Below are 24,072 nucleotides of genomic sequence, written 5' to 3' on the forward strand. Positions count from 1 at the left end.
TTCTGGGTCATGTGGTCAGAATGACTAAGCTGCTTCTGGCGAAACCAGAGCAGCGCACGGAAGCGCCATTTACCTTCCCACTGGAGCGGCACCTATTTACGTGCTTTCGAATTGCTAGGTTAGCAGGAGCTGGGACCTGGCAACAGGAGCTCACCCATCGCGGGGATTCAAACCGCTGATCTTCTGATTGGCAAGCCCTAGGGCTCAGTGGTTTAGACCACAGCGCCATCCGCGTCCCTTCCATGATGCTTATTTCTGAGTAAATATGCCTAGATTTTACCTGCAAAGCACAATGAGCATATTCTTAATGAAGAATATTTCCCATTCTAAATATTTCCTAAACTATAAAGCCACAAACATTGTGATCTTTCATTGCAAGAGAGTTTCTCCAGCTCTTTGGCCCGTTGGTTGCCCCCTTTCTACTGCTTTTTCAGCTCAACAGTATCCTTCTTTGAGGGGCAGTAACCTTAATGTAACTGACATTCCAGTCTAGGAAACAGCATTCTTCCCATCAGTCCACTATTTCCACAGATGTTTCCCCAAACCTGCTCAAGCTCACCAATCGTCTTCCTTTAATTCCTATTCCGCTGTCATTTTGCACTGGGCTGTAATTAATAGTAGGTTCGTAATTTGCTTCTAAGTGTAACATTTTGGAATGCTCAAGTGTCTCCGATGCAGATTCTCTGCAATTAAAATAACCTTTACAGATCTCATCAGTGCTCCAAGATAATCTTACTCACTTCTGGCAGGGGATGCAATTAAAAATAATAATTGAACAGTCGCTCCAAGTCATGGATTTCATTTAAGATCTTCATGTATAATCCCCACCCTTTTTACTTGAAGAAAGAAAGGTAGATTGTAAGGAGAAAGAGTTTCCCTTACAAACCTGAAAGATAATAGTTACAGAACTTATTGTTACAGGAATGAAATTATTTAAGCAGATCTTCCTTTTAAGTTCTATTAGCCCTTCCTCCTAGGTCTCCATATATATATATATATATATATATATATATATATATATACACACATACATATATATATATATATATTTCTTATAGGACAAGGTTGCGATCCTGAGACAGAAAGCTCTGTAGGAATGTAGGAAGAGAAATATTATGTAACCACACAATATTTTGGGGCAATCTCTCCTGAAGAAGACTTCCCTTGACCCATAGGTATATGGAAAATACCACAAGGTCACTAACAATCCCTTCTTGGCCAACATATGCAAGGGATAGCCCTTGGCAGCATGTTCTGTACCTCTGGGCATAGCTGTCAACTTTCAGATTCAAAAATAAGGGATCAGCAGCCTCACCTGTCCTGGGGACATTCTACGGGATATCTAACAATCCGGGATAGCAGCGGGAAATGGCACTGGAATAAAGGAATTTCCCGCAAAAAAAGGGAAGGTTGAAAGCTATGCCTATGGGTCTGATGTTATCTGACTTCACTGCAAAGTGCTGAAAAGGCTGTGATTCATAGATATGGAATGATACTTAATAATGTGGTTAAATAATTTAGATTTCATAAGCATCTTTGGGATTATAATCTTCAGGAAGTGGAGGAAAAAATAGCAATACATGTGTAACGTACTAGACTGGAAGAAACTCCTGCCTGAAACTTTAGAGAGCTGCTGCCAGTCCGTGTCAACAGTATTGGCATATATGGACCAATGGTCTAAATCAGCTTAAGGAAGCTTCCTATGCTACTCGGAAGGTATATTCAGATCTTTGCAGGAATAGAATAATTAATAATAATAATAATAATAATAATAATAAATAATGTTATTTATATCCTGCCCCTCCTCGGCCAGAACCAGTCTCAGGACGGCTAACATCTGAATATATAATACATTAAGACATAAAATTCAACAGAAATACAGGAAGAGTGCAGCATACTACCCACCAAGTCAAACTGGCATTGCAGTGTCAGAACAGGCTTGCTACTGGAAATTGGGAATCTGCCACACAGTCAAAATCATTTTTTGGACTTGTTTTCCTTTATCCTCAGGTCTCACAGAAGGCATCACTAAAAAAGCAACTGGCCTGCTCCAGCAGTTCTATTCGTTTTACCTAAAACTACTGCCAAACTTCTATTGCTGATATTATTGCTCACTGCCACATCTTGAAGAATTACATTCTATTATCCTGGACCCCAAAAGTAACTGGGCTATTGTCATGAATCTTACTTTGTATATATACCTCAGAAATAAATCACACTGGTACAAGTAATGAAGGCCCCATCGCAGAGCTACAATTCCCAAAGTGGTTTAACAGGCAATCCTTCTTCCTGGGGAACTCTGTAATGATAGCTGTGTGAGGTGAATGGGAGGGGGCGGTTCCTCCTTACTCTCAGCACCCTTTACAGTTCCCAAGATTATTTGAGGGAAGCCAAGACTGTTTAAAGGGACGCAGGTGGCACTGTGGTCTAAACCACTGAGCCTAGGGCTTGCCGATCAGAAGGTCGGCAGTTCGAATCCCCGTGACGGGGTGAGCTCCCGTTGTTCTGTCCCAGCTCCTGCCAACCTAGCAGTTTAAAAGCACGTCAAAGTGCAAGTAGATAAATAGGTACCGCTCTGGCGGGAAGGTAAGCGACGTTTCCATGCGCTGCTCTGGTTCGCCAGAAGCGGCTTAGTCATGCTGGCCACATGACCCGGAAGCTGTACGCCGGCTCCCTTGGCCAATAAAGCGAGATGAGCGCCGCAACCCCAGAGTCGGCCACTACTGGACCTAATGGTCAGGGGTCCCTTTACCTAAGACTGTTTAAAGGGGTATGATATATACAGTGCAGAGAGCAGATGCAGCCCTGTGTTTCCAAAATTACAGACTGCAAAAACTTCTAGCCCTATTCTAAATTTATATTTTTCATCTTCCTCTTTTTTTAGTCCCAGCTCTCACTAGGTAACATCAGCTCAATAACAATCAACTACCTTTCTGCCATTTTACAACTGGGGAACTGAGGCTAAAGGAATAGTTGCTTGGTGGGCTTTTTCTGAATTCAACTTGCATGGAAACAAACAGCTGCAGAGCAGCTCAATTTAAGTGTTTCTAATACCTTTACCTTTACTAACTATATATAACTAAATGTGAACCGAGAAGAGGAAAAAAGTTGGGTTTCTTAGTTTGTGTCTCTAAATTTAAATTGCAGGCTTGTTCTGTGATTCATCTGGCTGATGGTGGTGGTTTATCTATTTTACTCTTAGGAGGAGAAAACGCTCCATGAGCTTTGCATAAAACTCAGAAAAGGGATGGGTGGGGATAGAACAGGTGCCATCCGAGAGGTGACAAAATGTCACAGCTGAAAGGCAGCTGCTCAGCAGAACAGAAGCAACAAGAAACCTCTCAAGTGAAAAGCAAAGAAGCGGCAACCAGCCTAAGCAAATGATAAGAAAAACCGCATGGGCCCTGTAGAATCAGCATCATCAATCTCGCTGTTTTCAAATGTCTGCAATCCAACTCTGCAGGAAGCTGCCTTAAACTGAGGTAGACCACTGAGCCATCTAGATCAGTATGGTCTACAGTGGCAGTTCCCAGGTTTTGTTTTGATATGGGGACTCACAAGTTCATATTCACTTGCTAGGGTGGCCCACCATATTTTTTTTGCAACATGGCTTTTGGGCTGTCATTCCCAGCTCACATGCAGTTCTGCCCTTCCTTCTTGCTGATAACCCACTCCAAGGACCTCTCCGCCACCTACGTCATTCAAAGTTGAGACCCTAAACCTTGCCTCTGCCTCCACCCACTAGCACCCAGCAAAGAAGGGGCCCCACTTCCCTTTGCCTGGCAGTCTTAGAATAGAATTGTAGAGTTGGAAGGGACTAGAGGGACATCTAGTCCAACCCCCTGCAATGCAGGATCAGCCCATCACTGGCCTTTGTCCCCTGCTAATGGCCCATCCAGATAGCTCTGCATCACATTAGCTCCCCCTGAGTTCTACCACATCAAAAGGTAAAGGGACCCCTGACCATTAGGTCCAGTAGTGGCCGACTCTGGGGTTGCGGCGCTCATCTCGCTTTATTGGCCAAGGGAGCCGGCGTACAGCTTCCGGGTCATGTGGCCAGCATGACTAAGCCGCTTCTGGCGAACCAGAGCAGCGCATGGAAATGTCGCTTACCTTCCCGCCAGAGCAGTACCTATTTTTCTACTTGCACTTTGACGTGCTTTCAAACTGCTAGGTTGGCAGGAGCTGGGACAGAACAATGGGAGCTCACCCCATCGCGGGGATTCAAACTGCCGACTTTCTGATCGGCAAGTCCTAGGCTCTGTGGTTTAACCCACAATGCCACCTGGGTCCCCTTCTGCCACATTAGAAAAGGACAGTTCCTGTGTATATTGTAGACATGTTCATCATTCAAATGCAAAATGCATTTCTGCAACTAGAAGTTGCTGCCATTTGCATGAGAGGAGTGCACAGAGTCCTTTTTCCTGTGAATAGTTCCATATATTTTTCTGGTGAATTCTGATCTAGTATGGAGATACTAGAAGCAAATGTCCTATGCCTGGTTTCCTTGCGCATACTATTCATACTTATCTGAAAGCCATTTCCACTGAACTCAGCTGGGCTTGCAATGTATAAGATTGTACGGAGGCATTTATAGTTTTTCAGGCAGCAATCCTATGCACACTTAGCTGGGGGTGGGGCGGGGAAGCACCACGAAACAGTTGGCCTTACATGCATATGAGTGCTATGTATAAACATCGCATTAGCACAAGTTGTGCTAAGTTATGGCACATTTTATGTTGTTAAAGCATAAAGTTTAGATTTGATGAGAAAGTTATGATTGCAAATATTTTGGCTTCTCCCCAAAATTACGGTTCTATCCTCATTCCCGCAATGGCTTCAGCATTTGGGAAATTTAGCACCTCACCTACAGATTATCCTTCCATCCATTGAATAGGTACAAGGACCGTGAGCTCTGCAGCGGTTGCAGAGGCTGCATTGCTGTTTATTTTAGATGCTAGTACTACACAGCTGCCCCCATCAGTAGCTACCCTCCACAGCTTCTCTAAAATTTCAAGAGGTTTCTTCCCATGGATAACGCAGCAGTTTGCAGTGATATTCCAGTTTAATAGCCAAGGAGAATGTCAGGACTTACAGCTACAGAAGTACTGTCTAGAGCAGGGGTCAGCAACCCGCGGCTCCGGAGCCACATGTGGCTCTTTTACACCTTTGCCGCGGCTCCGGGGCGGATACTAGCGAGGGGAGGAGGCGCATTGTGCACCCTGACACTCCCAACTGTGACAGGCGCTGTACTGCCTGTGACGTCGCATGGGGGCGGTGCGTGCGTTAGTCACGCACCGTCCCGATGTCACCTTCCCGCCCGCTGTCAGATCGCGGCTCCGGAGATATATTTGTTTTAAATGTCGTAATGGTTTTGCGGCTCCCAGTTTTTTTTCCCTTCGGAAACGGGTCCAAGTGGCTCTTTTTGTCTTAAAGGTTGCCGACCCCTGGTCTAGAAGGATCCAATATGTTGGAAATGTTTAGATAAGGAGGGTTCGTTAATCCATATGTAGTGGCAATGCGAACTTGCTCCCCAAAAAAACAATTCTGGGGAATGATTTATGAAGAACTAAAGAAGATGCTTCAATATTCCTTTCCCAAGAAGCCAGAAGCATTCCTGTTAGCTGTAATAAGACAGGAAATTCCAGATAAAGTAAAAAAAAAAAAAACCTTTTCCTTTATGCAACAGCAGCAAAATGCTAAAATGTGGAAGGAGAGGGAAATCCTGACAAAAAAACAGTGGTTGCTTAAAGTAACAGAATATGTAGAATTGGGCCACTATGACAGCCAAAATAAGAAATACAAAGAGAAATACAGTCTTAAGCAAGGGGGAACAACTAGAAGAGTATCTAAGGAGTAGTAGTATAACCCTACCCTACAAGTAGGGTTAAAGACATGAACACCAGCAAACAAAACAAAGAGCGAAAGATAGAGATGGGAAAGAGTGGAGTACTTTAGGAGTTGCAGCAAACCAAAGGGATTGGGCTAGGATGTCAAGGAAAGATAGGTTGGGAAGTCTAGGCGAGATGGGATAGGAGATGGTGTATGTAACTGGAACAAATTTAACCAATTGTAACTTGAAAGTGCATAAACAAACAATAAAAAAGGAGTATTGTCTAGAATGCTACAATGACCAAAGCTTAACAACCAAAGCTTAACTACCACTGATAGGTATGCTTGGCAGGGCTAATGTAGACAAACATATAAATACAGTGGTACCTTGGTTTACGAACTTAATCCGTTCCAGAAGTCCGTTCTTAAACCAAAACTGTTCTTCAACCGAGGCACGCTTTCCCTAATGAGGCCTCCCGCCGCTGGTGCCCTTCCACCATTCAGATTCTGTTCTTAGACTGAGGTAAAGTTCTCAAACCTGGACACTATTTCCAGTTTTGGGAAGTTTGTAAACCAAATCGTTCTTAAACCGGACTGTTCTTAAGCCGAGGTACCACTGTATACTGTTGTGCCATTGTTTGTATGCCCTTTTGGGGTTCATCTGAATGGAAGGAGGCCTAGAAGAAGAATAAATCAAATCACAAATGTCTTTTTTCTTTTTGTTGTACAAAAACTAGCAGGTCAACCCTACGGTTCCGCCAAGGTTACCATAACATAGTTAGGCTCGCCAGGAGCAAAAAGCACAATTGCTGCACTAACTGAAATGCCCACAGCATCCCTGCAAACTTTGCCACCACCCAGAAATCCTGAGGTTGCTAACTAATGGTAATACACATCAGCCATGCATGGACCTCATCAGCCAATGTGTGGCAACAGTATTAATGTCACACTGATGCTAGTGTACCCAGTATATATGCCCCTTACATGCACAATGCAGAAATGGGCAGCCAGAAGAGACCACATTGCTTTGCCAGTGCAGACCACCATGTAGCTGTGGGAATCAACTAGCCATAAATGTCAGGACAGATATCTCAAGGCATTTGCAAACAACGATCAACCAAGCACTTTGGGCAGGGGGGCACTAACCTTTTTGGACCAGTAGGCACATGTTGAATGTTGAGAGGGTGCTGCCAGTCACAAAATAGCTGCTGGGGGGGGGGGCATGGGGCATGGTGTAAACCAAAATTAGAGAGACAGCCTCCAGGGAAAAGCCTAAGAGAAGTCAGCTGTGTCCTGCTAGTCCTGATTGTGGAGGACAATAATGATTTTTTACACACAAACACACACACACATGCTGTTTGTGTTTAACAGCAGCAGGGAGCATTCCTCAATACCAGGAAAAGTTGGTCACAGCACAACACACTTTCATTCTACAAAAATCAGTAAGGTACTATCTACATATTTTGCCCCATTATGTTCTTCTAGAAGGGCTAGAGACTTTTGACTCTGGGGCACCTGCCCTGGGGCACCAGTGAAAGTCTTTGTGGGCAGCCAGGGAGCCCGCAGGTGCTATGTTGGGGACCTTGGACTCAGGAAGGGCTGCCATGCCATTCCACTGAACAGCCAGCAAGCTCTACAGCCCAATGCGTAGAGGAAGGATCTAAGACTCACTGCAGGAACAATGGTCCAAACACTCATCAGAGCACTCCACACAGTGAAGCTGTAATGGTGCCCTTGGGAAAGGGGAAAGTGATGTTTATCCCCCCTATCCCCACCCCCACGAGTGGATCCCACACACAAAGAAAACGAGAAACTGTGACAGAAAGTTCACAGGCCGGTACCTTTGAGTATTTTCCCAGCACTTATGCATCCAGGTTTTAACACAGCGCTCCAACTTGCAATGACTGTATTAGCTGGGGGATGAATGGGATTTCCCCAGCAACAACCTATTGTTCGGTTTGCATGCAGAGCAGCTAAGACCTACCCCCAAACAGAAGCATGGAGGGGAGGGCGCAGGTTTGGCTCTCCTCTGCTGTGGAGTTTCTTTGACATAGAAAGTAAAGCCCACTCCTGCTTTAGAAATGAATGGGTAAGTATGTACTGAAGGGGTCGGGGAAGCACCTAGATGCGCTGTTCTAGGGTTTGAGTCAAAATGGTATGCAAATGAAAAGCAGTAGTACGGTGTTAGTTTTTTTCAAGGGGAGATTTCTGGATCACATGTGACATATAAGCATTCCTTTCTCACCTGCTTGAAAAAACGGGGGGGGGGGTGTAAGAGTGATGGTTTGGGGTGGAAAAGCATTAATGAGGCCAGAATGCCCTCAAAAGTTCCTTGATAATCCCATAACAAAGTTGCCTTTTGTTCAGGGAATTAAAGCTGATGAGCATCGAAACTAATTGTCTGGCATCTTCCTTTGGTCTTTTGACTGGAGCACAAACAAACAAACAAACACACGAACACCCTACTCCCTGCCAAGCTAAGGATGATGTAATCTAGGTATCTGTGGAGAAAAGAAGGGGACAGGCTGAAGTCTGAGTGTGACTAAAGGAAGCAGAGTTACTGAGAGCTAGTTTGGGGTTTGGAAGCTAGCAGCACTTCAGGCTGTTGGTTGTGGAGTTGTGGTGGGGGGTAGGGGGGATTTTTGTGCACCTCTGCCTATGTTTAACAAGTATATCTGTAAACAAGTGCAAATATTACAAAACACCAAAGCTCCAGTGACCTCCTCTCCTTCTAAAATAAACTAAATCTGGGTAAGCGCTGCATCCCTGAAATTTCTCACTACTGGGAAAGCTCAACAGACATTTCTTCTTTCCACTCAACTTCACTGCCAGGACTTAAAGGTAAAAGTACCCTTGACCATTAGGTCCAGTCAGGGACGACTCTAGGGTTGTGCGCTCATCTCGCTCTATAGGCAGAGGGAGCCAGTGTTTGTCCGCAGACAGCGTCCAGGTCATGTGGCCAGCATGACTAAGCCGCTTCTGGTGAAACCAGAGCAGTGCATGGAAATGCCGTTTATCTTCCCACTGGAGTGGTGCCTATTTATCTACTTGCACTTTTGGCGTGCTTTCAAACTGCTAGGTTGGCAGGAGCTGGGACCGAACAACAGGAGCTCACCCTGTTGCGGGGATTCAAACCGCCAACCTTCTGATCGGCAAGCCCTAGGCTCTGTGGTTTAGACCACCTGCATCCCTAAATGTCAGGACTTAGTAGAACTGAATACTTTTGTCACAATTGCATCAGGCCCAAACCATTAGCTCTCTATCATTACAGATAATACAGTGGTACCTCTGGTTACATACTTAATTCGTCCCGGAGGTCCGTTCTCAACCTGAAACTGTTCTTAACCTGAAGCACCACTTTAGCTAATGGGGCCTCCTACTGCCGCTGCACCACTGTCACACGATTTCTGTTCTCATCCTGAAGCAAATTTCTTAACCCGAGGTACTATTTCTGGGTTAGCGGAGTCTGTAACCTGAAGCGTATGTAACCTGAGGTACCACTGTAGTTTGTTTTCTCAAAACAGAAGGTACAGAACAGAGCTTCATTCAGTTATTTCATTATTTTCACTGTTGATAGGTTTTGTGGAATGTGGTGATGCGGCGTGTGTGTGTGTTGAACAAAAACTTTTAAACCAGAGACAGCACTGAGATCAATCAATAAATTACTATGTGCACTACAATGCCTTTGGCCCTCTTAAAATTATTAATTAACATAAAATACTGCTCCTCGCAAGAAATGCTGTGGAAACAAGGTACAATAACATTGTAAAGGTCTCAACAGCCATCAATTTTTACTGTTCTGAGAAGTAAGAGATATGTGGGCAATTGTATTGGAGAGTATGCTGCTGCACACAGGAGTGGCCATTTCCTAGGTAACACAAGATCCTTTGACAATAAAACAGGAGGCATGACCAACAGAGCTTAGAAAAAGGTCAAGCCAACAGCAACAAGCACACACACTTATGGCTCCCAAGTACGTGCTCTGCTTGAATTCAGTATACTTTGCTTATCAGTCATGTGGCATTTTCTGGAGTTTTTCCATGCTCATGTGGTTCTGCCTCACTTTAAAAAGCTATTACTGGAACTAGAATTTCCTTCCCCGAGTAAGCATGTTTAACATACAGAACCAATACCTATATATGTTTGCATTCTGACATGTGAAAAATTCCCTTCCCAAATCAATGTTTTTTTGCAACACAGCCTAGGGGATGGGAATGTAATGTCTACAGATGTATATATAACATTCTGGAGTTTCCGTAACAATTCTTTCTTTTTTTTCAGCATTTCACTTTAAAAAATACAAAAACTCAGGCCAAATGAGAAATGTTGAAGCCGACTGCCATCAAGCAAGAATTCTGGTGGTCCAAAAATACCAAATGGTTGTTTTCACTGTGAAAACACTTTAAAACATGACAGACGAAAGGAAGTTCTTCTTCACATGGCACCCAGCTAAACAGTGGAACTTGATCCCACAAGATGTGGTGATGGCACCAACTCACAACAGCTTTAAAAGGGGATTAGACAAATATTAACAGTTACTTGTCCTGATGTGTATATGCTGTCTCTACGAATATCATTTCCTGGGAAACAACAGCAGGAGAGAGCTCTTGTTCTGCTTGTAGACATCCTGTAGGCTTCTACTTGGCCCCTGTGGGAAATGTATGTTGGACTAGATAAAAACTTTGGTCGGATCCAGCAAGGCTCTTCTGTTGCTCTGTTTTTTCCGGCTGTGAAAGGTATCCAACTAAGTCATATTCAGAGCAGACCCAATAGTTTTTGTTTATTTCAGTGGGTCCACTCAGAGGATGACTAATGTTTGTTGGCTTTCACCCATGATTTCATAATGCTGACTTTCACTGTGAAGCAAAGTAAAGTCAGAAAAAACACTCTTGTATTTTTTCCATGCAGGAAACTAGATTTGTTTTGTTGCCCTTGGCTCTTTTAGAGAATCTGACAGACCTTTTAAACTGTGTTCCATTACCACCTGCATGATCAGATAGCAGTGAAACAAAAATCAGTTATGCTGGTCAGTAGAAGTGCTGAATGTTCTTCGTGTCTGGCCTTCCTTCACGGAACTGAACAGATTCACTGAAGTGAATAAGACTCTCCAATGGCAAGGTAACAGCACAATTAGCAGTCAGCTTTGCAATCCACAGAAAAAACACTGACATGAAATTGAAAGCTAACAGTAGTCTTCTTTGTACATTTCTTAGAAGAAGTCTTTCTTTTCTTGTCCTGTCTTTAAAAGCAGAACTTCAATGAAGTGCATAAACATCTCTGAAATAAGAATTTCTATTTCCCCCACTTTTCATACCTTAGATTCTGAATATTTCCCGATTGGTCCAAGAGGTGGCAATTCCATTTTGGAACTATCCACTTGACGTTGTATAGAGTGACAAAACGACGGGCTGACATGGTGGGCTTTTTGCTTCCATGGGTTCCTTTAAAAATGTAGCATTTTATCAAGCCTTTGCTGCTTCCTTTTCCTTCGGACATCCTGTACCCATTTTTAGGGTGACAGAGAGGCAGTGAAACTGCCTATTTTTGCTCCTTCCTTATTAGCCACAGAAATGCTTCGACAGCTTGCATTGCAACTTGGTTTAAAGCAGGCATGGCCAAACTTGGCCCTCCAGCAGTTTTGGGACTACAAAACTCCCATCATCCCAAGCTAACAGACCAGTGGTCAGAGATTAGGGAAATGTAGTCCCAAGACAGCTGGAGGGCCAAGTTTGCCATGCCTGGAAAGGAATGGCACAAGTAAGGAATCTGAGCACTTGTGCTCAACCAAATGCTGGAGCTGCACTCTTTTTACTACCTGCATTTTCTTGAACTTGAACAGGCATACTCTTATATACACAAATGCAGGATGAGAGTGAGGAATTTAAGATAAACCTCTCTCCCAGCGATGAGGGTTCTGTTTTCAAGCTACTGGCACTTTAAATTTCAACTGAGTTAGGGAAACAACTCCCCCCCCTCCCTTGCTGCATATTGAGTGGTCATCAAAAAGTTGAGCACTGTGACAGGATGCAGATCTTTTCTTTGCTCCAGGAATAATAAATATTTAGTTCTTTCAATTCGGCTGGGAATCTCTCACTGACTCGCACACCATTCCCAACACATCTCTGCTTCAGCAGAGAAGTCCTGCGCTGCTTTTTGTGTGATCTTCCAATTTACCTACAAAAGACGTTTCCCAAGGTCTCGGTCTTGTTTATTTATTGTAAGTGAGCTGAAGTTCTTGTGGTTCATTTTGAGAAATGCGAAAAGAGGAACAAGTTTTATTTTTCTCCGGTTCAATGCTCCTTGCGGTGAAAGACACCTTACAAACCCAAGTGACAGTTACTGAGGGATGCTGATACAGAGATCACCATCTGCAGCATCAACAATTTCAAGAAAAGCTGACTCAGATGGAAACTTTATATCCACTACCCACATCAACCAATAGCAGAATGAAAGCAAAATATTACCTCCAGTGTTTCAGGAGGACTATATCTAAGCCTTCTTTGTTCTCTGAGCTGTCTCCTCATACTTCCTCCACTACAGCAAAAATATAACTTCCACAACAGTAACAGTGTTAGTTACTGTGATATTCTGTGGGCTGACATACTGGCAGGTGTAAATGTGTAGCTGAGTGAAGATGACACTGCCGTATGAAAGGGGAAAGAATAAGAGCAGATGGACCTTGAATTTTTTTTCAACTTTATATGTCACCTCTCATTTTGCATATTTCTTTTTTTAGGACTAGAATGAGCACACCAGACCTATCTCAATCTGGTTTCAGGCCTGGTTTTGGTACAGAAGCTATTTAGATGAGCCCAATGAACAATGCTGAGAAAAGGGACAAGGGATAAGCAACTCTGCTTATTCTCCTGGAGTTCTCTGTGGCTTTTGCTACCACCACAGAATCATAGAGTTGGGATGCCAAGGCGCATCTAGTCCAAGCCCCTAGCAATGCAGGAACACCAACCGTTCTGAAAGTGTGATTATCAGGGACAATCTGTTCAATCCAGCCAATGAAATCTTATTTCAACCTCAGCACCTCTAAATTTCATTTGCTAATCTGATGATAGATTGGTTACCTGATCTCGATGAAAACTGAAGTTGTACAGTGTTAGAAGATTGCAGGGCTGCTCTTGCAGGGACAAGTGGGTTAAATCTGCTGCCTTCTTGGTACCTGTTTTTGCTTTAGAGTTAGTAGTAGTAGTAATAATAATAATAATAATAATAATTTATTATTTATACCCCACCCATCTGGCTGGGTTTCCCCAGCCACTCTGGGCGGCTCCCAACAGAATGAATGATAAAAAAGTGATAAAAGCATATCAGTATGTAATGAATGATGATTTGCAGGGTTAAAGAAAGAGGAAAATGGTGTAAAAAGTCTAAAGATAGAGGTAATCTATATCGGACACAACAACTTAGAAAGAGTAAAAATTTCGAGGTCTTAGAACAAAGGAAGGAAGTCAATGTATGTATGTAATGACTAGATTAGAATGATGATATCGTTTTATTTGTAGATGCATGTTTTTGTTTTGTTTTTTGTGTTCTTTTTTTCTCTTGTGTTTTGTTTTTTTCTTGTTTGTACTGTTTTATTTTGGATTCAATCTTTGTTAATTTTTGTTGTAATTTTGCTTTGAAAATAAATAAATAAAAAGGCGATAAAACACCAGACATTAAAAACTTCCAAAATATATGGGGATCCGATATGGACCTGTAGACTCATGGAAGGCAACAGAAGGGAGGATGGGGCTAGCACTCTCACCCAACCCAGGTGTGATGAGGTACCCATTTAAATAACACCTAGATAGGCCTAGAGCAGGGTTTTTCAGACTGAGGGTCACATTTCCACCTCAGTAATCTTCCAAGGGTCTACATCCCAGTGGTAGGCAGGACCAGAGGCAAAAATGGGCTAAGCAACAAGCGTACATTTTACCTTTGTACAATAGACTAGTTTCTACACGCACTCACAAAGAATCATAGAATTGTAGAGTTGGAAAGGGACCCCAGGCTCATCTAGTCCAACCCTCTGCAAGACAGGAATCTCAGCTGAAGCATCCATGACAGATGGCCACCCAGCCTCCAGAGGGAGACCATTCAATTGTTAAACAGCTCTTACTGTCAGAAAGTTCTTCCTGCTGTTTAGTCTCCTTTCTTGTAATTTGAAGAGCTATTGGTTTGAGTCCTGCCCTCCATAGTCTTTTTCTGGAGAGAATGAGTTGCAGGACTGAGGGTGCCTACCTGGAAAAAAAACTTTCAAAATATGGTGCAGGGAGATTACAGCACAACATCAAGACATCTATGGTACAGCGTCCCCTCATATTTTCCTTCTGACTCCAGTGCTGTTTATCATCGACATTAAGCTGCTGAGTCATGTCATCCAGAGGGTTTGAGTCAGGTGAGGTGACTTTTGTATGTTATCATCAACACCTAGCTCTGTTTCTCCTTTTCATGAGATTCGGGTGACGCAGTAAAAGTGCTGAACGGGTGCCTGAGATCAGTAATGGACAGGATCTTGGCCAATCAACTGAAGGGCAATCAATTTAAGAAGGATGTGCTGTGGGCAAGTCGTATTCTGGGGGGAAAGTTGTATTCCCTCTACAGCAGATTTGGGGGACTTGTGGTGCTTCAGGTGTTCCTGTCATGCACTGGTTGCCAATTTGCTGCCAGACCAAGTTCAAAGTTCTAGTGTTAATTCACAAAGCCCTAAACAACATGGGCCCAAAGTCCCTTAAGGACCATCTGATCCCTTATACTCCACCTAAATCACTGAGAACCTGATGGGTCACTTTTGGCGGTTCCTCGTGCCCTTGAGGTTTGCTTGGCTTTCACTAGAAACTGAGTCTTTAGTGTGGTAGGCCCTGCCTTGTAGAACTCCTTACCAGTTGAGGTTTGACAGGAACCATCTCTGCCTTCTGTCTTCTGAAAACTGTACTGTTTAGATAGGCCTTCATAGTATGAATTTCTCCAACCCAGTGTTCTCCAGACTGCAACTTCTATCATTCCTAAACATTAACAGCCCTGGTCAATGAGGCTTATGGAAGACACCAGTTTGCAGAAAGCTGGTGTACACCACTCTGTGGAGCAAGGGCAAGGAGACAGAGACAACATCCACCAGACCTAATAAAACAGAAGACAGTGGGGAACCAAGGACTGAACATCAGGGATGTTTCAAGTTCTGATATTAGCAAACTCGAGGAAACAAAAAGGTGCTCACAGAGTTTTCACTACAATCTTATTTGCACTGGTTGTGAGAAGTCAAAACAGCACTCTCCACCTTGGTCTAGTTAAGTCACTGTTCCAGACAGACTATCTTAAGTTGTGCGGAACTGATAAATTATCTCATTATATAGGTATACTTATAGTCTACTTATATAATTACTTCCTTCTTTTTTTATATAAAAAGTAATGAAGCATAATGGCACTTGGGTTTCTCATATTATTATTCACAGTGCATAGTGTTTGGAGCTGTCCTTCCTACCCTCAAATGAGTTTGCTCATCTGTTGTTTAGTAGAAAACAGGAACATAATGCATCTATTTAGCAATACTTTTTTGTGACTTTCTTTCTCTCTTGGAACGCATTTAAACCTCAGGATCCCATAGCTCGCCCACCCACCACCCAATCAATCTGTTATGTTTCCTAACCCAGTATCATGATGGTATATTTCATTCAGTGCGTCTTCCCACACACCTCAGATATGGAGTAAACCAGAATAGGATACAGAAGGAGAAGGCTCCTCTTTCTCCTGCCCACACTCCCTAGCTCAGAGAAGGCTGGATTGACATGAGCAGAACAGATTGACTCCACTATGCCTCACTTCCATGGCAGTAGCTTGAAAAAGTACAGGAATTTCCAAATGCCAAAAAACTACATGCGTAACTCTAAGCCTCTCAAGGAGAATTTAGATGGATGCCTTCTTTGACCGCGTTCATTTAATGAACAAGAAGCTTGATGCATAATATTTGATAAAGACTGGGTATACAACATAGGATTTCTGTAAGAAACGAGGGTGGAGGCCAGAAGGAAATACCAATCGGTGTGCAGTAATAATACATCTTGCACTGCAAAGTATTTTTGGTACAGATTAGATTCCCATGCTAAGTTGAGAACGCAACTGCCTAGACTTCGCCAGAATGATATTTTTATGCTTTTGTGAGTCACTGATTCTCCAGAGCCTGTGCAATTGGCCTTTTCCATTTTCCATTTTCTCTCAATGGTGTGATAAATGCCCAGTGTGTCACAGATCGCCAGAGATGTCACTGACACGAACCAACAGATGCCCATAATATTTGCAATGCCACATCCTGCGCAGCACTCCAAACAGTACTAGAAGTGGGCAAGAGGGAAATAATACATTTCCACTGATTAAAAATAATAATACTGCATCTTCCAGTGTCACCGAGATCTAATTTTCCCACAACAGACTTGCTTGGCCTGGGGGGTGGGCAAGAAATTTCAGTCTGCTGAACCAGACTGAACCAACAGCACACAATAAAGCAATCATCTAGAAAAGCTTGAGATACTAAACTAAAGCCTTTCTAAAAGAACAGCACCTAAATCTTAAGTCATAGTCGCTCAAGTCCAAAGGGCAAGCCTTGCTGGAGTGTGTGTCTTACGAAGCGGCTGTAAAAACAGGGTAGCTGTTTATACTTGAGAGAGGATTCTGGCACTGGGCATCTATTTCTAGCTTCTTCTCCATTCCCTCTTCCTCACTACACATCCCTCCAAAGCAGTCCCAACCTAATAACTGAGAATACAACCATTCTTCCACATGCTGAGGTCATTCAGGCAGACGGCTCACTGACTGGAATGTTGCTATAGTGCTTGAGCCCTAAAGCTGTTAACTCCCTGGTGATGAAGGGGGTAGAGGCACAACACATGCCGGACTGGGAAATCCAGACAGAAAAGGATTAGTATCACATGAAGGGGATCTCCTGCATGGAGCTCTCTAACTCAACCCCCCACCCCACCCCAAAGTCCTCAAATGAAAAGACATTTGTGATATAGAAGGATCAAGAAGAGACAGACACCTTTGCAGCTTGGTTTGGAGAGAAATTAATCCACCACAATAGTGGGCCAGGAGTAAGGGTTTTTAAGACTCTAACAGAAGAAATCTAGCCAACCCAACACTCTCTTTTATAACTTCCAAAAGGTAAATAAAAGTATTCAAGCAAGCATTTCCATATACAGTGTTAACTCGGTTTTTGAGCGTAATCCGTTCCGGAAGACCCAGTTCTGAAACGTCCGGAAACCGAAAACTCAACAGCCGACAGCTAAGTCTCAGGATCTTGCACTCAGTGGAAGCCACATGGCATGTTCGACTTCTGAGGAGTGTTCGAAAACCAAAGCATTTACTTCCGGTTTTATAGCATTCGTAAACTGAAATGTTCATCAACAGCGAGGCTCGAAAACAGAGGTACCACTGTATGCTTTTCCTAGTGATGTTGCTGAAACAGCCATTAGATTGCTACCAAGTTGCTTTTTCTCTAGTATTCATCAACACTGGTACTTCTTGAAATGTCCTCAGGGTTCCTTCTGATACTCACCTTACTTAGCCACTCCAGTCTGTGTCCTTGCTTGGACACGTCAATCACACTGGAAGATCCAGGACCGATGAGTGGAGCACCTCAGGACTTTGTTGCCCTCATACACACTGAAGCAAGGAGCTGCACTGTGCACTCCCAACCCTCCTGGTCGAAAACTTCTGGAAGGGGTGGGGAACGTTCAGTCTGCCGGCTTAATTTCCCCAAATCATACCCACCTGCCCACACCTGGTGCCAAACGGGGCCAGTGGAAACCCACTCAGAGTGCTCCTGGTGATTCTGTCAGCACGAATCAGCAGCAACAAGAAGCCTACAGCCATCAGCTGTGCTACAGAATTTCCCACTGGGCATTTCCTAACACAGCTGTAAGTGGGGCTTCCCTGCAAATATCCCTTCACATCACCAGCCTGAATCACAGCCAGCAGTGAAAAAGGATCTTCTTCTGTAGGTGTGGCTTCAATCCTGCCTGCAAAGGATTTTGTTTTGCCAAAATGATTCGGGTGGGGTGAGGGAAGTCAGAATCTGGCTGAAGACTTCTCTTAAGATCAGAGAGGCATGGAATTGCACATACATTGCCGTGCTTCCTACATGAAAACAGATAGTTTCAAAGAACAATCTAGGACGTGGTGAGTAAATACTACTTTAACCTACATTGTGGACACTCTTAAATGGTGACATGTGTGGAGTTTTCTATTCTCTTTTTTTTTCTCCACTCCCACCCTCTTTTTAGGGAGACAGAGCAGCCCACCCTATTTACCTTTATAAATAAACATTTTGACTTAACATTTTACTTATGGGGAACTAATTGTTTGTTCCCGTACTATAAACGCCAAGCCAGCACAATTCTCCTGAATGCAATATTCAAACCCTGCTGTCAGGTTAATTATAGTTAAACAGAAAACCATTAAGCTATTACTAGTGCAGCCACATCCAATCCAAAAGAGCCGTAAGCCAAAAGCAGCTGTAGTTTCTTTCTGGCAGCTCCCCACCCCCATCCCCAGTGTTAGAAACTGAGATATTTAAGCTAGGAGCTAAATGGACCTTAAACCTAGGTTATGGGCGCAACAACAGAATGTCTAGGTGCACTAGACAAGAGTACAAAGCTGAAAATGAATGAACTGCAGCTAACATATTATGTTCATTTTTCACATGGTCTGGTCCTTCCCCTGCCCACCCCCCTAATATTCCTAAGAGGGTCTCTTCTTCAGTCTTCAGAGAGTAGTTGGAAGAGGGGAGGCAGAAAAAGGTCTTCCTTTCCTTCCACTCTGCAGTTTTAATCTGAAATCTTAGGCGCAGTACTGCGCCCAGAGCTCAGAAACCGCTTGCGCTAATGAAAGTCCCTGTCACAAAACACACCTAGAACAATGGGAATTTCAAACATGCCCCCCACCCCTTTTCTTTTGTTCATGGCCTGCTATGCCTGGGCATTACCTAAGGATCTGTTAACATCAAAACAAAAGGAATTTGAAACTGAGCATCTTGAACCCTGCTAGGAAGCCCGCAGAATGAACTGGCAGAAACTACCGTAACTTAAAATTTGCTTCCTTGTTCTTTTTTCTTCCATGCACTTGAGATAAGTGGTGCTCATTGCAACACCACCCTCAAATCACAACCAAAAACTATTGAAGCCTCAGCAGGGGACCTTTGTGGTTTTCCTTCTTAGAACTGTGGAAATTTGCACTGCCCACTGGGCCTGAACTCCAAATACAGTGGTGCCCCGCAAGACAAAATTAATTCGTTCTGTGAGTTTTTTCGTCTTGCGAAGCACCAATGTGTATTGACGGTTTCCCATAGGAATGCATTGGCGGTTTAAAAAAAAAAAAGGCGCAAGATGTTTTCGTCTTGCAAAGCAAGCCCATAGGGAAATTCGTCTTGTGAAGCAACTCAAAAAATGAAAAACCCTTTCGTCTAGCGAGTTTTTCGTCTTGCGAGGCATTCGTCTTGCGGGGCACCACTGTACAGACAAGATCTTTCTGTTAATACCACTAGACATGGAATCTGTCCCATGCTTAAAGTAATGTAGACCAGGTATCTTCAGCCTTTTCCAACCCAAAGACCCACTTTTAACCCAGACATGCATTTGGGGACCCATGTCTCAATATCTTGCCATATCTTCTTCTTCTTCTTCTTCTTCTTCTTCTTCTTCTTCTTCTTCTTCTTTGGCGATCACTCATAGCCGAGTAAGATTGCCTTCCATAACACAGTTTTAACAGTGAGTCCGTAAGTTACTGTGGAGGCCAATTCTGGATCCACATGTCCTTCCACAGTGGGGACATTGATTTTTGGGCAGGAGTTGATCACGGTGTGGATTTGCCAAGCGTGCCTTCCTCTTAGCACATTTCTCCCTTGCGTCCTGAGTTCGAGTGTCTTCAAAGTCCATGACACCTTTGGTAAAGGCTGTTCTCCGATTGGAGCACTCGCAGGCAAGTGTTTCCCAATTGTTGATGTTTGTACTACATTTTTTTTAGATTTGTCTTGAGACAGTCTTTAAACCTCTTTTGTTGACCACCAGCATTACACTTTCCACTTTTAAGTTTGGAATACAGTAGTTGCTTTGGAAGACAATCATCAGGCATCCGTACAACATGACCAGTCCAATGAAGCTGATGTTGAAGAATCATTGCTTCAACACTGGTGATCTTTGCTCCTTCCAGTACACTGGTATTAGTTCGCCTGTCTTCCCAAGTGATGTGTAACATTTTTCGGAGACACCGTTGATGGAATCTTTTGAGGAGCTGGAGATGGCGTTTATAAGTGGTCCATGTTCAACAAGCCATGTAGTATACACTGAGATCCACCTTAGATCAGGCTGTGATCCACTAGTGGTTCCCTACCACTAGTGGGTCCCATCCCACCAGTTGAAGACCAGTGATAGACACTGCATACCCACCCACCCAATCAATCAATCAATCAATCAATCAATCTATACCGCCATATCATGTCATATTATGACATCATATTATGACATCATCATGTACAATGTTAAGACATAAAACACCAATTTAAAAAATAAAAATACAAGTAACTGGCTAATCAGAAATAAAAATTTAAAAGGTTTGCAAATTTAAAAGGTCTGTCAGCATAAAAAGGTCTTCAAGAGATGGCTGAAAGTCAAAAGCGAGAATGCCTGCCAAATCTCTTGTGGAGTACTGTTCCACAGCATAGGGCAGGCTATACTAAATGCATGACTTTTAGTTGAGGTCCGTGGGCCTCTTTAACACAGGGGACGACTAATAGGTTACAGTTTCACCAACTAAATGTTATTTCTAAGACAGATAAGAAGAAAGGTTTTAGTCGTGAGATATCAAGATTTCAAAAAGATTTGTTAGAAAATAATGCTAAATTATTTTTGAAAATGTACAGTTTGCTCTTAGAATGGCACACAAAAGATGAACAGGTCAAGTTGGTAATGATATACTGGGCAAAATATTTGGGACATAATATCCAGATGGCAGATTGTGAAAGGTTATGGAAAACAGACGTGCAATTTACAGGATGTTATACACTGAAAGAAAACTATATGAAAATGATGTACTGGTGGTATTTGACTCCTACTAAGTTGACAAAAATGTAAAGGAAAAGTACAAATATCTGCTGGAAAAGTAAAGAAAAAGAAGGTACCTTTTATCATATGTGGTGGACTTGTAAGGTAATAAAAGCTTTCTGGGAGTTTATATATAATGAAATGGGGGGGGGGTGTTTAAAATAACCTTTGTTAAGAAACCAGAAGCATTTTTATTAGGAATTACAGGTACCAATATTCCAAAGGAGCAGAAAAGACTTTTCATGTATGGAACAACAGCCACCCGGATGTTACTAGCCCAAAGTTGGAAAGAAGACAAAGTCCCTACCAGAGAGAAATGGCAAACCAAGCTGATGAGCTATGCCGAGATGGCAAAACTTACTGGAAAACTCAGAAACCAAGAGGGCAAAAACTTCATAAAAGAAATTTAAAAGTTATTTAGGAGATCCTTATGGTATCCTGGGCCCAAGAACCTTACCAAATTAACTATCGTGATTTTGGAGGGGGGGGGTTAATGTCCCTTGCTGCTTTATTGAGATTTTATAATACAATCAAACAAACCAACAATGACAGATTGCACAATACAAATCAGACATCAATGATATTTTCAAAAGGAAAACATATAGCAAGAAACATGTCCCCAAGCAGTAAAGAAACAGACAAAACAACAGGGCATACTAGCATACCATGCAATAAAATCCACATTTGAAAATTAGTTGTATTGACAAAAGCATACTAGAAGCAATATGCTGAGAATTAAGACACCAGACCTCTCCCAAAAGAGAACTGTGATTAAAATAGTTGTGTATAGTAGCATCTATGTTAGCTGAAACCAGGAAATCGCAACAAAGAACTCTCAGTAATCAATACCAGTTCCCAGGATTCCTACCTAAGAGTGCGAAATTAACTCTTAATGAGAATAGTCTAAGAGGCATACGTCTTTATGACCCATGGTCTAAAGTGGAGGCAAAATGAAAAGTTCTACTAAGAAAAGAAGCATCATTTACTGACTTGGTGCAGTCCTTTTATCATTGTTTACAAACTGATGCAATTATAACATAGAAAGATTTAACGGGAACAACTTGTTCACTAGATAAACGATCTCACTCTCTCTTTAGAAATTATTGGTTTCTCTATTGCAGGCCTTTCATCTCTGGTCACCAACTTTTAAATAGAAAGATCCAGAGATTATTTTATTGCTTTTCATCACACTGTACATTAGCTACCACCATTTCATATCTGAATGTTCCTTCGTAAATCTATGGTGCACTAATGGAGACTTCACCTACTTGTTACCCTCCAGAAGTTTTGAATGATGACTCTCACCAGTCCCAGTCAGCATGGTCAATGGTTGAGGATGATGGGACTTGTAGTACATGAAAGTACATGAAAAGCAGCAGGTTGGGAAAAGTTGAGCTAAGGCTTAGAGTCCATTTACTTTGGATGTGGTTGGTCACCCGGACTCAAAAAAGGATATTGTGGAACTAGAAAAGGTACAGGATAACGAAGACCAATGGGTTTGGGGAAGTTTCCCTATAAAGTATGGTTAGGCAAACTAAGGCCCGGGGGCCAGATTCAGCCCAATCGCCTTCTAAATCCGGCCCACGGACAGTTCAGGAATCAGCGTGTTTTTACATGAGTAGAATGTGTCATTTTATTTAAAATGCGTCTCTGGGTTATTTGTGGGGCATAATAATTTTCTCCCCCCCACACACACACCAAAAAAAATATAGTTCGGCCCCCCACAAGGTCTGAGGGACAGTGGACCAGCCCCCTGCGGAAAAAGTTTGCTGACCCCTGCTATAAAGCAAATCTTAAGAGGTTAGGTAAGAAGCTGCCTTACACAGAGTCAAACCATTGGTCCATCTAGTTTAGTGTTGTCTACACTGACTTGCAGAGGCTCTCTAGGGTTTCAGATGGACTCTTCTTGCAGTCCTGCCTATAGATGCCATGACCTGAGCTTGGGATCATCCAGCAAATCTGATGAGCAGTATTATTTACAAAACACACAAGTAATTAAAGGGATTCATTACTACAAGATAGACTGATGTCCCTTGGCTTAGCCGGCTTTTAGATGACTAGACATGCTCATGGAAGTCACGTCGGTTAAGGGTTCTTAGCCAAAACAACTGAAAATGAAGCTTTTGTGCTCGGAGACAATTCTGCTCTGATTATCAGATGCTCAGAACAAATAACTGGGGCTGGGTGTTTCCATCGGGCCCTGCTTATGAAGCTACCAGGGCCATCTGGCTTGCAGCCAGTGCTGGAAATGGAGAACACCTAAGGAATGAAACAAGCTCCTTAGGTTATGGATTCCCTTTCCATGGAGGCTTCCAAGACAAGAATCAACAGGCACCCACTGGCATGGTTTAGGCATAAAATACTGGTGCCTGAGGAGACAGAGTTGATCCCAGAGGTTGCCAGGACACCCGCTAGCTCTGTGATTCTACTGAGCAAGAATCAACATTTCAACAACATCTTCAGAATAAGCAAGAGCCTTGAAAATGTCTCATGAATGAAAAAGACACCCAATTGCTCAGTCTGTTATAACTTGCATGCTACTTGCACAGTTTACATGATCATGGCAGATCATGAATCTGTGAGTGTGAAGTAGCACTTCAGGTGATGTGACAAGAAGTACCAGCAGCATGTTCTGTCTCATTTACTTATAAAATCATTTGAGCACTGCATTCTTGGTTTTTAAAAGCTTTTTTTCTTAATTCTGATGTTGCCATTTATAATTGAGAGACACTTTTGGACTCTGGGTACAATCCAAAACCACTAAAGTCAACTGGTGTCCAGTGTTAGTTCTACTCAGAGTAAACCTATTGAAAATAATGGGCACAACTAGTTTGGTACATTAATTTCAATGGGTCTAGCCTTAATCTAGTTTGGTTGGTTATAACCCATGATAGATGATAGGGCTGGCTGAATTTTCATCACATGAACCATGCACATTTGACTCTGTGCCGTGTGATGTCTTATTTTCAGATGAAAATTTCTAGCATGCTGGGAAGCACAACAAGTGCCTCTCACCAGCTGAGTCACCAGACAGAATGAGCAAGGGCATATGCCAAGGGTACAACTGGATACAGACAGACAATCCTCACCACAGCTATACCTAATGCAGCCGTATCATCTTCTACAACCCAATTTGTATAAAAAGAGCTTAGTTGAT

General features: G+C 42.8%; 1 protein-coding gene across 10 annotated transcripts in view; it reads right to left on the minus strand.

Moving 5' to 3' along the window:
* The window catches only part of ST6GAL1 (ST6 beta-galactoside alpha-2,6-sialyltransferase 1), a 107,983-nt gene that overhangs the window by 32,055 nt on the left and 51,856 nt on the right, over nt 1–24,072 (minus strand). The window contains exon 1 of one of the 10 annotated variants that reach the window (XM_083442867.1): nt 17,375–17,742. The exons of 8 other annotated variants lie outside the window; for them this stretch is intronic. The gene's annotated coding sequence lies outside the window, so the exon portion shown is untranslated. Of the gene's footprint in view, nt 1–17,374; nt 17,743–24,072 lie in introns of those variants that run through there. One more of the 10 variants, XM_083442872.1, reaches the window with a different exon arrangement.

Source organism: Podarcis tiliguerta, assembly GCF_965153285.1.
Source record: "Podarcis tiliguerta genome assembly, chromosome: 5".
In the NCBI taxonomy this organism is placed as follows: Eukaryota; Metazoa; Chordata; class Lepidosauria; order Squamata; family Lacertidae; genus Podarcis; species Podarcis tiliguerta.